This window comes from Daphnia magna, linkage group LG4 (genome assembly GCF_020631705.1).
Source record: "Daphnia magna isolate NIES linkage group LG4, ASM2063170v1.1, whole genome shotgun sequence".
Lineage (NCBI taxonomy): Eukaryota > Metazoa > Arthropoda > Branchiopoda > Diplostraca > Daphniidae > Daphnia > Daphnia magna.
Window position 1 is genome coordinate 3,758,452 of NC_059185.1, and position 13,353 is coordinate 3,771,804.

Sequence of the window (13,353 nt, forward strand, 5' to 3'; positions counted from 1 at the left end):
TCACCATCGGAACGAGCTCGACGAGCCGCATCCAACGATACCGGTTTCGTGATCATTCGTGACCGAAAAAATATTTTGATAGAAAAAATCCCATGGGGGTTGGACGCAATGGGATAGACGAGCCAGGCACTTGTGGGATTCGGGGAATTGGTGTGAACGGGTAAAAAAAATCATAACTCCCGAACGGTACCGTTGCTAGCGCTGACATTCATACTGCCGGAATCAGCGTGAGCCAACGCATCGAACGGTGCCCAACCCGTCATGATTAAAAAACATAAAAAAATACAAGAAGGAAAGAAGGTCAGCTGGGGGTCAAGTAATTAACCAGCGCCTCACTGCTCCATTTTCCAAGAAAAAAAAACAATTAATAAACATACACGCCAATCTCGGCAGCGGATCGTCGCACGCACCTGCAATAGCCACCGATGAACGCGGCTCGATTTCATCATCATTTTTTTTCACAATTCTAGATTTGGTTTATACGAAGGTATAGTGCTATGCACTTCTTGTCCCTGAGTGTAAATATTGAAATACTTTAGTATTTTAATATTACCGAAGGTATTGCCGGATTTATGCCGAAAAATAAGCATACATGAGGAAAAAAAAGAGGAGGAAAGCTAAGGGGGAGGCTAGGGGGAGGGACAAGGGGGAGGGACGAGGAGGGAAAGGAGCTGCAGCCAGACCAAAACCGGGTTCCGGAGAAATTCGGCGGAAAAAAGGCGGCAAAATTCATAAGGACCGTTTAGAAAATTCGGGGAAACGGGCCTTTTTCCGCTGAAATTTTAGCGCACTGTCGCCATGTTTGACCGTGAATAACTTGTGTACGTCAACTCGGATCGCCCTACGAATGGGAAAATGACATATTAAGCCGGGCAGGAGCAGCTGGACCGTGAAATCCGCGTGAAAATCGGACATGCCGAAACCGGCCGAGTCAGCTACCAGAAGGAGCGGTCGCACGGCTTCTCATCGGATACCGCTGGATAGAGCGAAATCACGCGATCGCAGCTGTCGAAAAATTTTCGCGATCCGACGCACCGTTCAGCCGCTATGAATTTTTGAAAATTAATTCCGAACGCGGCTGCGCTTTTGACGTCGAATTCCTAGAATTGGCAGGTAGAGGCCCATCATCATTTTTCGAGCTTTAAAAATCGTTTGCGGCCGAACGGTGTGTCCGATCACGGCGGAACCTTCACCATCGGAACGAGCTCAACGAGCCGCATCCAATGATACCGGTTTCGTGATCATTCGTGACCGAAAAAATATTTTGATAGAAAAAATCCCATGGGGCTTGGACGCAATGGGATAGACGAGCCAGGCACTTGTGGGAGTCGGGGAATTGGTGTGAACGAGCAAAATAAATCATAACTCCCGAACGGTACCGTTGCTAGCGCTGACATTCATACTGACGGAATCAGCGTGAGCCAACGCATTGATCGGTGCCCAACCCGTCATGATTAAAAAATATAAAAAATACAAGAAGGAAAGAAGGTCAGCGGGATGTCAAGTAATTAACCAGTGCCTCACTGCTCCATTTTCCAAGAAAACCAAAGAAAAGTTTACAAACATACAAGCCAATCTCGGCAGCGGATCGTCGCACGCACCTGCAATAGCCACCGATGAACGCGGCTCGTTTTCACCATCATTTTTTTTTACAATTCTAGATTAAATTTACACGAAGGTATAGTGCTATGCACGTCTTGTCGCTGAGTGTAAATATTGAAATACTTTAGTATTTTAATATTACCGAAGGTATTACCGGATTTATGCCCGATTAATTTACAATACGGGCACAAAAAAAAGCATACATGAGGAAAAAAAAAGAGGAGGAAATATAAGGGGGAGGCAAGGGGGAGGGACGAGGAGGGTAAGGAGCTGCAGCCAGACCAAAACCGGGTTCCGGAGAAATTCGGCGGAAAAAAGGCGGCAAAATTCATAAGAACCGTTTACAAAATTCCGGGAAACGGGCCTTTTTCCGCTGAAATTTTAGCGCACTGTCGCCATGTTTGACCGTGAATAACTTTTGTACGTGAACTCGGATCGCCCTACGAATGGGAAAATGACAAATTAAGCCGGGCAGGAGCAGCTGGACCGTGAAATCCGCGTGAAAATCGGACATGCCGAAACCGGCTGAGTCAGCTACCGGAAGGAGCGGTCGCACGGCTCCTCATCGGGTACCGCTGGATAGAGCGCAGTCACGCTATCGCAGCTGTCGAAAAATTTTCGCGATCCGACGCACCTTTCAGCCGCTATGAATTTTTGAAAATTAATTCCGAACGCGGCTGCGCTTTTGACGTCGAATTCCTAGAATTGGCAGGTAGAGGCCCATCATCATTTTTCGAGCTTTAAAAATCGTTTGCGGCCGAACGGTGTGTCCGATCACGGCGGGACCTTCACCATCGGAACGAGCTCGACGAGCCGCATCCAATGATACCGGTTTCGTGATCATTCGTGACCGAAAAAATATTTTGATAGAAAAAATCCCATGGGGGTTGGACGCAATGGGATTGACGAGCCAGGCACTTGTGGGAGTCGGGGAATTGGTGTGAACGAGCAAAATAAATCATAACTCCCGAACGGTACCGTTGCTAGCGCTGACATTCATACTGACGGAATCAGCGTGAGCCAACGCATCGAACGGTGCCCAACCCGTAATGATTAAAAAATATAAAAAATACAAGAAGGAAAGAAGGTCAGCGGGATGTCAAGTAATTAACCAGTGCCTCACTGCTCCATTTTCCAAGAAAACAAAAGAAAAGTTTACAAACATACACGCCAATCTCGGCAGCGGATCGTCGCACGCACCTGCAATAGCCACCGATGAACGCGGCTCGTTTTCACCATCATTTTTTTTTACAATTCTAGATTAAATTTACACGAAGGTATAGTGCTATGCACGTCTTGTCCCTGAGTGTAAATATTAAAATACTTTAGTATTTTAATATTACCGAAGGTATTACAGGATTTATGCCCGATTAATTTACAATACGCTACAAAAAAAAAAGAGGAGGAAATATAAGGGGGAGGAAAGGGGGAGGGACAAGGGGGAGGGAGGAGGAGGAAAAGGAGCTGCAGCCAGACCAAAACCGGGTTCCGGAGAAATTCGGTGGAAAAAAGGCGGCAAAATTCCTAAGAACCGTTTATAAAATTCCAGGAAACGGGCGTTTTTCCGCTGAAAAATCAGAGGCTCGTCTCCATGTTTGACCGTGAATAACTGTTGTACGTCAATTCGGATCGCCCTACGAATGGGAAAATGACAAATTAAGCCGGGCAGGAGCAGCTGGACCGTGAAATCCGCGTGAAAATCGGACATGCCGAAACCGGCCGAGTCAGCTACCAGAAGGAGCGGTCGCACGGCTTCTCATCGGATACCGCTGGATAGAGCGCAATCACGGGATCGCAGCTGTCGAAAAATTTTTGCGATCCGACGCACCGTTCAGCCGCTATGAATTTTTGAAAATTAATTCCGAACGCGGCTGCGCTTTTGACGTCGAATTCCTAGAATTGGCAGGTAGAGGCCCATCATCATTTTTCGAGCTTTAAAAATCGTTTGCGGCCGAACGGTGTGTCCGATCATGGCGGGACCTTCACCATCGGAACGAGCTCGACGAGCCGCATCCAATGATACCGGTTTCGTGATCATTCGTGACCGAAAAAATATTTTAATACAAAAAATCCCATGGGGGTTGGACGCAAGGGGACAGACGAGCCAGGCACTTGTGGGAGTCGGGGAATTGGTCTGAACGGGCAAAAAAAATCATAACTCCCGAATGGTACCGTTGCTAGCGCTGACATTCATACTGCCGGAATCAGCGTGAGCCAACGCATCGAACGGTGCCGAACCCGTCATGATTAAAAAATAAAAAAATACAAGAAGGAAAGAAGGTCAGCGGGGGGTCAAGTAATTAACCAGCGCCTCACTGCTCCATTTTCCAAGAAAACGAAAGAAAAGTTGACAAACATACACGCCAATCACGGCAGCGGATCGTCGCACGCACCTGCAATAGCCACCGATGAACGCGGCTAATTTTCACCATCAGTTTGTTTCACAATTCTAGATTTAATTTACACGAAGGTATAGTGCTATGCACTTCTTGTCCCTGAGTCTAAATATTTAAATACTTTAGTATTTTAATATTACCGAAGGTATTACCGGATTTATGCCCGATTAATTTACAATACGCTACAAAAAAAAAGAGGAGGAAATATAAGGAGGAGGAAAGGGGGAGGGACAAGGGGGAGGGAGGAGGAGGAAAAGGAGCTGCAGCCAGACCAAAACCGGGTTCCGGAGAAATTCGGCGGAAAAAAGACGGCAAAATTCATAAGAACCGTTTACAAAATTCCGGGAAACGGGCCTTTTTCCGCTGAAAAATCAGAGGCTCGTCTCCATGTTTGACCGTGAATAACTGTTGTACGTCAATTCGGATCGCCCTACGAATGGAAAAATGACATATTAAGCCGGGCAGGAGCAGCTGGACCGTGAAATCCGCGTAAAAATCGGACATGCCGAAACCGGCCGAGTCAGCTACCAGAAGGAGCGGTCGCACGGCTTCTCATCGGATACCGCTGGATAGAGCGCAATCACGCGATCGCAGCTGTCGAAAAATTTTCGCGATCCGACGCACCGTTCAGCCGCTATGAATTTTTAAAAATTAATTCCGAACGCGGCTGCGCTAATGACGTCGAATTCCTAGAATTGGCAGGTAGAGGCCCATCATCATATTTCGAGCTTTAAAAATCATTTGCGGCCGAACGGTGTATCCGATCACGGCGGGACCTGTACCATCGGATCGAGCTTGACGAGACTTATTTAATGATACCGGTCTCGTGATCATTCGTGACCGAAAAAATATTTGGATAGAAAAAATCCCATGGGGGTTGGACGCAATGGGATAGACGAGCCAGGCACTTGTGGGAGTCGGGGAATTGGTGTGAACGGGCAAAATAAATCATAACTCCCGAACGGTACCGTTGCTAGCGCTGATATTCATACTGCCGGAATCAGCGTGAGCCTACGCATCGAACGGTGCCGAACCCATCATGATTAAAAAATATAAAAAATACAAGAAGGAAAGAAGGTCAGCTGGGGGTCAAGTAATTAACCAGCGCCTCGCTGCTCCATTTTCCAAGAAAACGAAAGAAAAATTGACAAACATACTTGCCAATCTCGGCAGCGGATCGTCGCACGCACCTGCAATAGCTACCGATGAACGCGGCTCATTTTCACAATCATTTTTTTTCACAATTCTAGATTTAATCCCTGAGTGTAAATATTTAAATACTTTAGTATTTTAATATTACCGAAGGTATTACCGGATTTATGCCCGATTAATTTACAATACGGGCACAAAAAAAAGAGGAGGAAATATAAGGGGGAGGCAAGGGGGAGGGACAAGGGGGAGGGACGAGGAGGGAAAGGAGCTGCAGCCAGACCAAAACCGGGTTCCGGAGAAATTCGGCGGAAAAAAGGCGGAAAAATTCATAAGAACCGTTTATAAAATTCGGGGAAACGGGTCTTTTTCCGCTGAAATTTTAGCGCACTGTCGCCATGTTTGACCGTGAATAACTTGTGTACGTCAACTAGGATCGCCCTACGAATGGGAAAATGACATATTAAGCCGGGCAGGAGCAGCTGGACCGTGAAATCCGCGTGAAAATCGGACATGCCGAAACCGGCCGAGTCAGCTACCGGAAGGAGCGGTCGCACGGCTCCTCATTGGGTACCGCTGGATAGAGCGCAATCACGCGATCTCAGCTGTCGAAAAATTTTCGCGATCCGACGCACCGTTCAGCCGCTATGAATTTTTGAAAATTAATTCCGAACGCGGCTGCGCTTTTGACGTCGAATTCCTAGAATTGGCAGGTAGAGGCCCATCATCATTTTTCGAGCTTTAAAAATCGTTTGCGGCCGAACGGTGTATCCGATCACGGCGGGACCTTCACCATCGGAACGAGCTCGACGAGCCGCATCCAATGATACCGGTTTCGTGATCATTCGTGACCGAAAAAATATTTGGATAGAAAAAATCCCATGGGGGTTGGACGCAATGGGATAGACGAGCCAGGCACTTGTGGGAGTCGGGGAATTGGTGTGAACGGGCAAAAAAAATCATAACTCCCGAACGGTACCGTTGCTAGCGCTGACATTCATACTGCCGGAATCAGCGTGAGCCAACGCATCGAACGGTTCCCAACCCGTCATGATTAAAAAACATCTAAAAATACAAGAAGGGAAGAAGGTCAGCGGGGGGTCAAGCAATGAACCAGGGCCTAACTGCTCCATTTTCCAAGAAAACCAAACAAAAGTTTACAAACATGCACGCCAATCTCGGCAGCGGATCGTCGCACGCACCTTCAACAGCCACTAATGAACGCGGCTCGTTTTCACCATCATTTTGTTTCACAATTCCAGATTTAATTTACACGAAGGTATTGTGCTATGCACGTCTTGTTTACACGAAGGTATAGTGCTATGCACTTCTTGTCCCTGAGTGTAAATATTGAAATACTTTAGTATTTTAATATTACCGAAGGTATTACCGGATTTATGCCCGATTAATTTACAATACGCTACAAAAAAAAAGAGGAGGAAATATAAGGGGGAGGCAAGGGGGAGGGACAAGGGGGAGGGACGAGGAGGAAAAGGAGCTGCAGCCAGACCAAAACCGGGTTCCGGAGAAATTCGGCGGAAAAAAGGCGGCCAAATTCCTAAGAACCGTTTACAAAATTCCAGGAAACGGGCCTTTTTCCGCTGAAAATTCAACGGCTCGTCGGCATGTTTGACCGTGAATAACTTTTGTACGTCAACTCGGATCGCCCTACGAATGGGAAAATGACAAATTAATCCGGGCAGGAGCAGCTGGACCGTGAAATCCGCGTGAAAATCGGACATGCCGAAACCGGCCGAGTCAGCTACCGGAAGGAGTGGTCGCACGGCTCCTCATCGGGTACCGCTGGATAGAGCGCAATCACGCGATCGCAGCTGTTGAAAAATTTTCGCGATCCGACGCACCGTTCAGCCGCTATGAATTTTTGAAAATTAATTCCGAACGCGGCTGCGCCAATGACGTCGAATTCCTAGAATTGGCAGGTAGAGGCCCATCATCATATTTCGAGCTTTAAAAATAGTTTGCAGCCGAACGGTGTATCCGATCACGGCGGGACCTTCACCATCGGAACGAGCTCGACGAGCCGCATCCAATGATACCGGTTTCGTGATCATTCGTGATCGTGACCAAAAATATTTGGATAGAAAAAATCCCATGGGGGTTGGACGCAATGGGATAGACGAGCCAGGCACTTGTGGGAGTCGGGGAATTGGTGTGAACGGGCAAAATAAATCATAACTCCCGAACAGTACCGTTGCTAGCGCTGACATTCATACTGCCGGAATCAGCGTGAGCCAACGCATCGAACGGTGCCCAACCCGTCATGATTAAAAAATATAAAAAATACAAGAAGGAAAGAAGGTCAGCTGGGGGTCAAGTAATTAACCAGCGCCTCACTGCTCCATTTTCCAAGAAAACGAAAGCAAAGTTTACAAACATACACGCCAATCTCGGCAGCGGATCGTCGGACGCACCTGCAATAGCCACCGATGAACGCGGCTCGTTTTCACCATCATTTTGTTTCACAATTCTAGATTTAATTTACACGAAGGTATAGTGCTATGCACTTCTTGTCCCTGAGTGTAAATATTGAAATACTTTAGTATTTTAATATTACCGAAGGTATTACCGGATTTATGCCGAAAAATAAGCATACATGAGGAAAAAAAAGAGGAGGAAATATAAGGGGGAGGCAAGGGGGAGGGACAAGGGGAGGGACGAGGAGGGAAAGGAGCTGCAGCCAGACCAAAACCGGGTTCCGGAGAAATTCGGCGGAAAAAAGGCGGCAAAATTCATAAGAACCGTTTATAAAATTCGGGGAAACGGGCCTTTTTCCGCTGAAATTTTAGCGCACTGTCGCCATGTTTGACCGTGAATAACTTGTGTACGTCAACTCGGATCGTCCTACGAATGGGAAAATGACATATTAAGCCGGGCAGGAGCAGCTGGACCGTGAAATCCGCGTGAAAATCGGACATGCCGAAACCGGTCGAGTCAGCTACCGGAAGGAGCGGTCGCACGGCTTCTCATCGGGTACCGCTGGATAGAGCGCAATCACGCGATCGGAGCTGTCGAAAAATTTTCGCAATCCGACGCACCGTACAGCCGCTATGAATTTTTGAATATTAATTCTGAACGCGGCTGCGCTTTTGACGTCGAATTCCTAGAATTGGCAGGTAGAGGCGCATCATCATTTTTCGAGCTTTAAAAATCTTTTGCGGCCGAACGGTGTATCCGATCACGGCGGAACCTTCACCATCGGAACGAGCTCGACAAGACGCATCCAATGAAACCGGTCTCGTGATTATTCGTGACCGAAAAAATATTTTGATAGAAAAAATCCCATGGGGGTTGGACGCAATGGGATAGACGAGCCAGGCACTTGTGGGAGTCGGGGAATTGGTGTGAACGAGCAAAATAAATCATAACTCCCGAACGGTACATTTGCTAGCGCTGACATTCATACTGACAAAATCAGCGTGAGCCAACGCATCGAACGGTGCCCAACCCGTCATGATTAAAAAATATAAAAAATACAAGAAGGAAAGAAGGTCAGCGGGATGTCAAGTAATTAACCAGTGCCTCACTGCTCCATTTTCCAAGAAAACCAAAGAAAAGTTTACAAACATACACGCCAATCTCGGCAGCGGATCGTCGCACGCACCTGCAATAGCCACCGATGAACGCGGCTCGTTTTCACCATCATTTTTTTTTACAATTCTAGATTAAATTTACACGAAGGTATAGTGCTATGCACGTCTTGTCCCTGAGTGTAAATATTGAAATACTTTAGTATTTTAATATTACCGAAGGTATTACCGGATTTATGCCCGATTAATTTACAATACGGGCACAAAAAAAAAGCATACATGAGGAAAAAAAAAGAGGAGGAAATATAAGGGGGAGGCAAGGGGGAGGGACAAGGGGGAGGGACGAGGAGGGAAAGGAGCTGCAGCCAGACCAAAACCGGGTTCCGGAGAAATTCGGCTGAAAAAAGGCGGCAAAATTCATAAGAACCGTTTATAAAATTCCGGGAAACGGGCCTTTTTCCGCTGAAAATTCAACGGCTAGTCGGCATGTTTGACCGTGAATAACTTTTGTACGTCAACTCGGATCGCCCTACGAATGAGAAAATGACATATTAAGCCGGGCAGGAGCAGCGGACAGTGAAATCCGCGTGAAAATCGGACATGCCGAAACCGGCCGAGTCAGCTACCGGAAGGAGCGGTCGCACGGCTCCTCATCAAGTACCGCTGGATAGAGCGCAATCACGCGATCACAGCTGTCGAAAAATTTTCGCGATCCGACGAAGCGTTCAGCCGCTATGAATTTTTGAAAATTAATTCAGAACGCGGGTGCGCTTTTGACGTCGAATTCCTAGAATTGGCAGGTAGAGGCCCATCATCATTTTTCGAGCTTTAAAAATCGTTTGCGGCCGAACGGTGTATCCGATCATGGCGGGACCTTCACCATCGGAACGAGCTCGACGAGCCGCATCCAATGATACCAGTTTCGTGATCATTCGTGACCGAAAAAATATTTTTATACAAAAAATCCCATGGGGGTTGGACGCAAGGGGATAGACGAGCCAGGCACTTGTGGGAGTCGGGGAATTGGTGTGAACGGGCAAAATAAATCATAACTCCCGAACGGTACCGTTGCTATCGCTGACATTCATACTGCCGGAATCAGCGTGAGCCAACGCATCGAACGGTGCCAAACCCGTCATGAATAAAAAATATAAAAAATACAAGAAGGAAAGAAGGTCAGCTGGGGGTCAAGTAATTAACCAGCGCCTCACTGCTCATTTTTCCAAGAAAACGAAAGAAAAATTTACAAATATACACGCCAATCTCGGCAGCAGATCATCGCACGCACCTGCAATAGCCACCGATGAACGCGGCTCGTTTTCACCATCATTTTTTTTCACAATTCTAGATTTAATTTACACGAAGGTATAGTGCTATGCACTTCTTGTCCCTGAGTGTAAATATTGAAATACTTTAGTATTTTAATATTACCGAAGGTATTACCGGATTTATGCCCGATTAATTTACAATACGCTACAAAAAAAAAGAGGAGGAAATATAAGGGGGAGGCAAGGGGGAGGGGCAAGGGGGAGGAACGAGGAGGGAAAGGAGCTGCAGCCAGACCAAAACCGGGTTCCGGAGAAATTCGGCGGAAAAAAGGCGGCAAAATTCCTAAGAACCGTTTACAAAATTCCGGGAAACGGGCCTTTTTCCGCTGAAATTTTAGCGCACTGTCGCCATGTTTGACCGTGAATAACTTTTGTACGTGAACTCGGATCGCCCTACGAATGGGAAAATGACAAATTAAGCCGGGCAGGAGCAGCTGGACCGTGAAATCCGCGTGAAAATCGGACATGCCGAAACCGGCCGAGTCAGCTACCGAAAGGAGCGGTCGCACGGCTCCTCATCGGGTACCGCTGGATAGAGCGCAATCACGCGATCGCAGCTGTCGAAAAATTTTCGCGATCCGACGCACCATTCAGCCGCTATGAATTTTTGAAAATTAATTCCGAACGCGGCTGCGCTTTTGACGTCGAATTCCTAGAATTGGCAGGTAGAGGCCCATCATCATTTTTCGAGCTTTAAAAATCGTTTGCGGCCGAACGGTGTATCCGATCACGGCGGGACCTTCACCATCGGAACGAACTCGACGAGCCGCATCCGAATACCGGTTTCCTGATCATTCGTGACCGAAAAAATATTTGGATAGAAAAAATCCCATGGGGGTTGGACGCAATGGGATAGACGAGCTAGGCACTTGTGGGAGTCGGGGAATTGGTGTGGACGGGCAAAATAAATCATAACTCCCGAACGGTACCGTTGCTAGCGCTGACATTCATACTGCCAGAATCAACGTGAGCCAACGCATCGAACGCTGCCGAACCCGACATGATTAAAAAATATAAAAAATACAAGAAGGAAAGAAGGTCAGCTGGGGGTCAAGTAATTAACCACCAACTCACAACTCCATTTTCCAAGAAAACGAAAGAAAAGTTGACAAACATACACGCCAATCTCGGCAGCGGATCGTCGCACGCACCTGCAATAGCCACCGATGAACGCGGCTCGTTTTCACCATCATTTGTTTCACAATTCTAGATTTAATTTACACGAAGGTATAGTGCTATGCACTTCTTGTCCCAAGCCCCGGCCGTACAAATTCCTGGAACTCCAGCGGGATTCACTCGTTCACCAGTCCAGGCCATATCTTACGGTCAAGCTGCTCCTCCATCTGCAATTCCAGCGTAACCGGTTGGACCAATTCCGTTGACTCAGAGAAACACCCCTAAGCCGCCGTCTAATCCCTATTCCATTTGAACAGTTGAACTTGGTATGAGAGTATACCATTTATGTCAACGTCAAGCCCTTTTCACAGAAACGGAATATGGAACCATGCTTTTAAACAAGAAGTGCATAGCACTATACCTTCGTATAAACCAAATCTAGAATTGTGAAAAAAAATGATGATGAAATCGAGCCGCGTTCATCGGTGGCTATTGCAGGTGCGTGCAACGATCCGCTGCCGAGATTGGCGTGTATGTTTATTAATTGTTTTTTTTTTCTTGGAAAATGGAGCAGTGAGGCGCTGGTTAATTACTTGACCCCCAGCTGACCTTCTTTCCTTCTTGTATTTTTTTATGTTTTTTAATCATGACGGGTTGGGCATCGTTCGATGCGTTAGCTCACGCTGATTCCGGCAGTATGAATGTCAGCGCTAGCAACGGTACCGTTCGGGAATTATGATTTTTTGTCCGTTCAGACCAATTCCCCGACTCCCACAAGTGCCTGGCTCGTCTATCCCCTTGCGTCCAACCCCATGGGTTTTTTTCTATCAAAATATTTTTTCGGTCACGAATGATCACGAAACCGGTATCATTGGATGCGGCTCGTCAAGCTCGTTCCGATGGTGAAGGTCCCGCCGTGATCGGATACACCGTTCGGCCGCAAACTATTTTTAAAGCTCGAAAAATGATGATGGGCCTCTACCTGCCAATTCTAGGAATTCGACGTCAAAAGCGCAGCCGCGTTCGGAATTAATTTTCAAAAATTCATAGCGGCTGAACGGTGCGTCAGATCACGAAAATTTTTCGACAGCGGCCATCGCGTGATTGCGCTCTATCCAGCGGTACCCGATGAGGAGCCGTGCGACTGCTCCTTCCGGTAGCTGACTCGGCCGGTTTCGGCATGTCCGATTTTCACGCGGATTTCACGGTCCAGCTGCTCCTGCCCGGCTTAATATGTTATTTTCCCATTCGTTGGGCGATCCTAGTTGACGTACACAAGTTATTCACGGTCAAACATGGCGACAGTGCGCTAAAATTTCAGCGGAAAAAGACCCGTTTCCCCGAATTTTATAAACGGTTCTTATGAATTTTGCCGCCTTTTTCCGCCGAATTTCTCCGGAACCCGGTTTTGGTCTGGGTGCAGCTCCTTTCCCTCCTCGTCCCTCCCCCTTGTCCCTCTCCCTTGCCTCCCCCTTATCTTTCCTCCTCTTTTTTTTGTGCCCGTATTGTAAATTTTCGGGCATAAATCCGGTAATACCTTCGGTAATATTAAAATACTAAAGTATTTCAATATTTACACTCAGGGACAAGACGTGCATAGCACAATACCTTCGTGTAAATTAAATCAAGAATTGTGAAACAAAATGATGGTGAAAATGAGCCGCGTTCATCGGTGGCTATTGCAGGTGCGTGCGACGATTCGCTGCCGAGATTGGCGTGTATGTTTGTCAACTTTTCTTTGGTTTTCTTGGAAAATGGAGCAGTGAGGCACTGGTTAATTACTTGACCCCCAGCTGACCTTCTTTCCTTCTTGTATTTTTTATATTTTTTAATCATGACGGGTTGGGCACCGTTCGATGCGTTGGCTCACGCTGATTCCGGCAGTATGAATGTCAGTGCTAGCAACGGTACCGTTCGGGAGTTATGATTTATTTTGCTCGTTCACACCAATTCCCCGACTCCCACAAGTGCCTGGCTCGTCTATCCCATTGCGTCCAACCCCCATGGGATTTTTTCTATCAAAATATTTTTTCGGTCACGAATGATCACGAAACCGGTATCATTGGATGCGGCTCGTCGAGGTCGTTCCGATGGTGAAGGTCCCGCCGTGATCGGATACACCGTTCGGCCGCAAACGATTTTTAAAGCTCGAAAAATGATGATGGGCCTCTACCTGCCAATTCTAGGAATTCGACGTCAAAAGCGCAGCCGCGT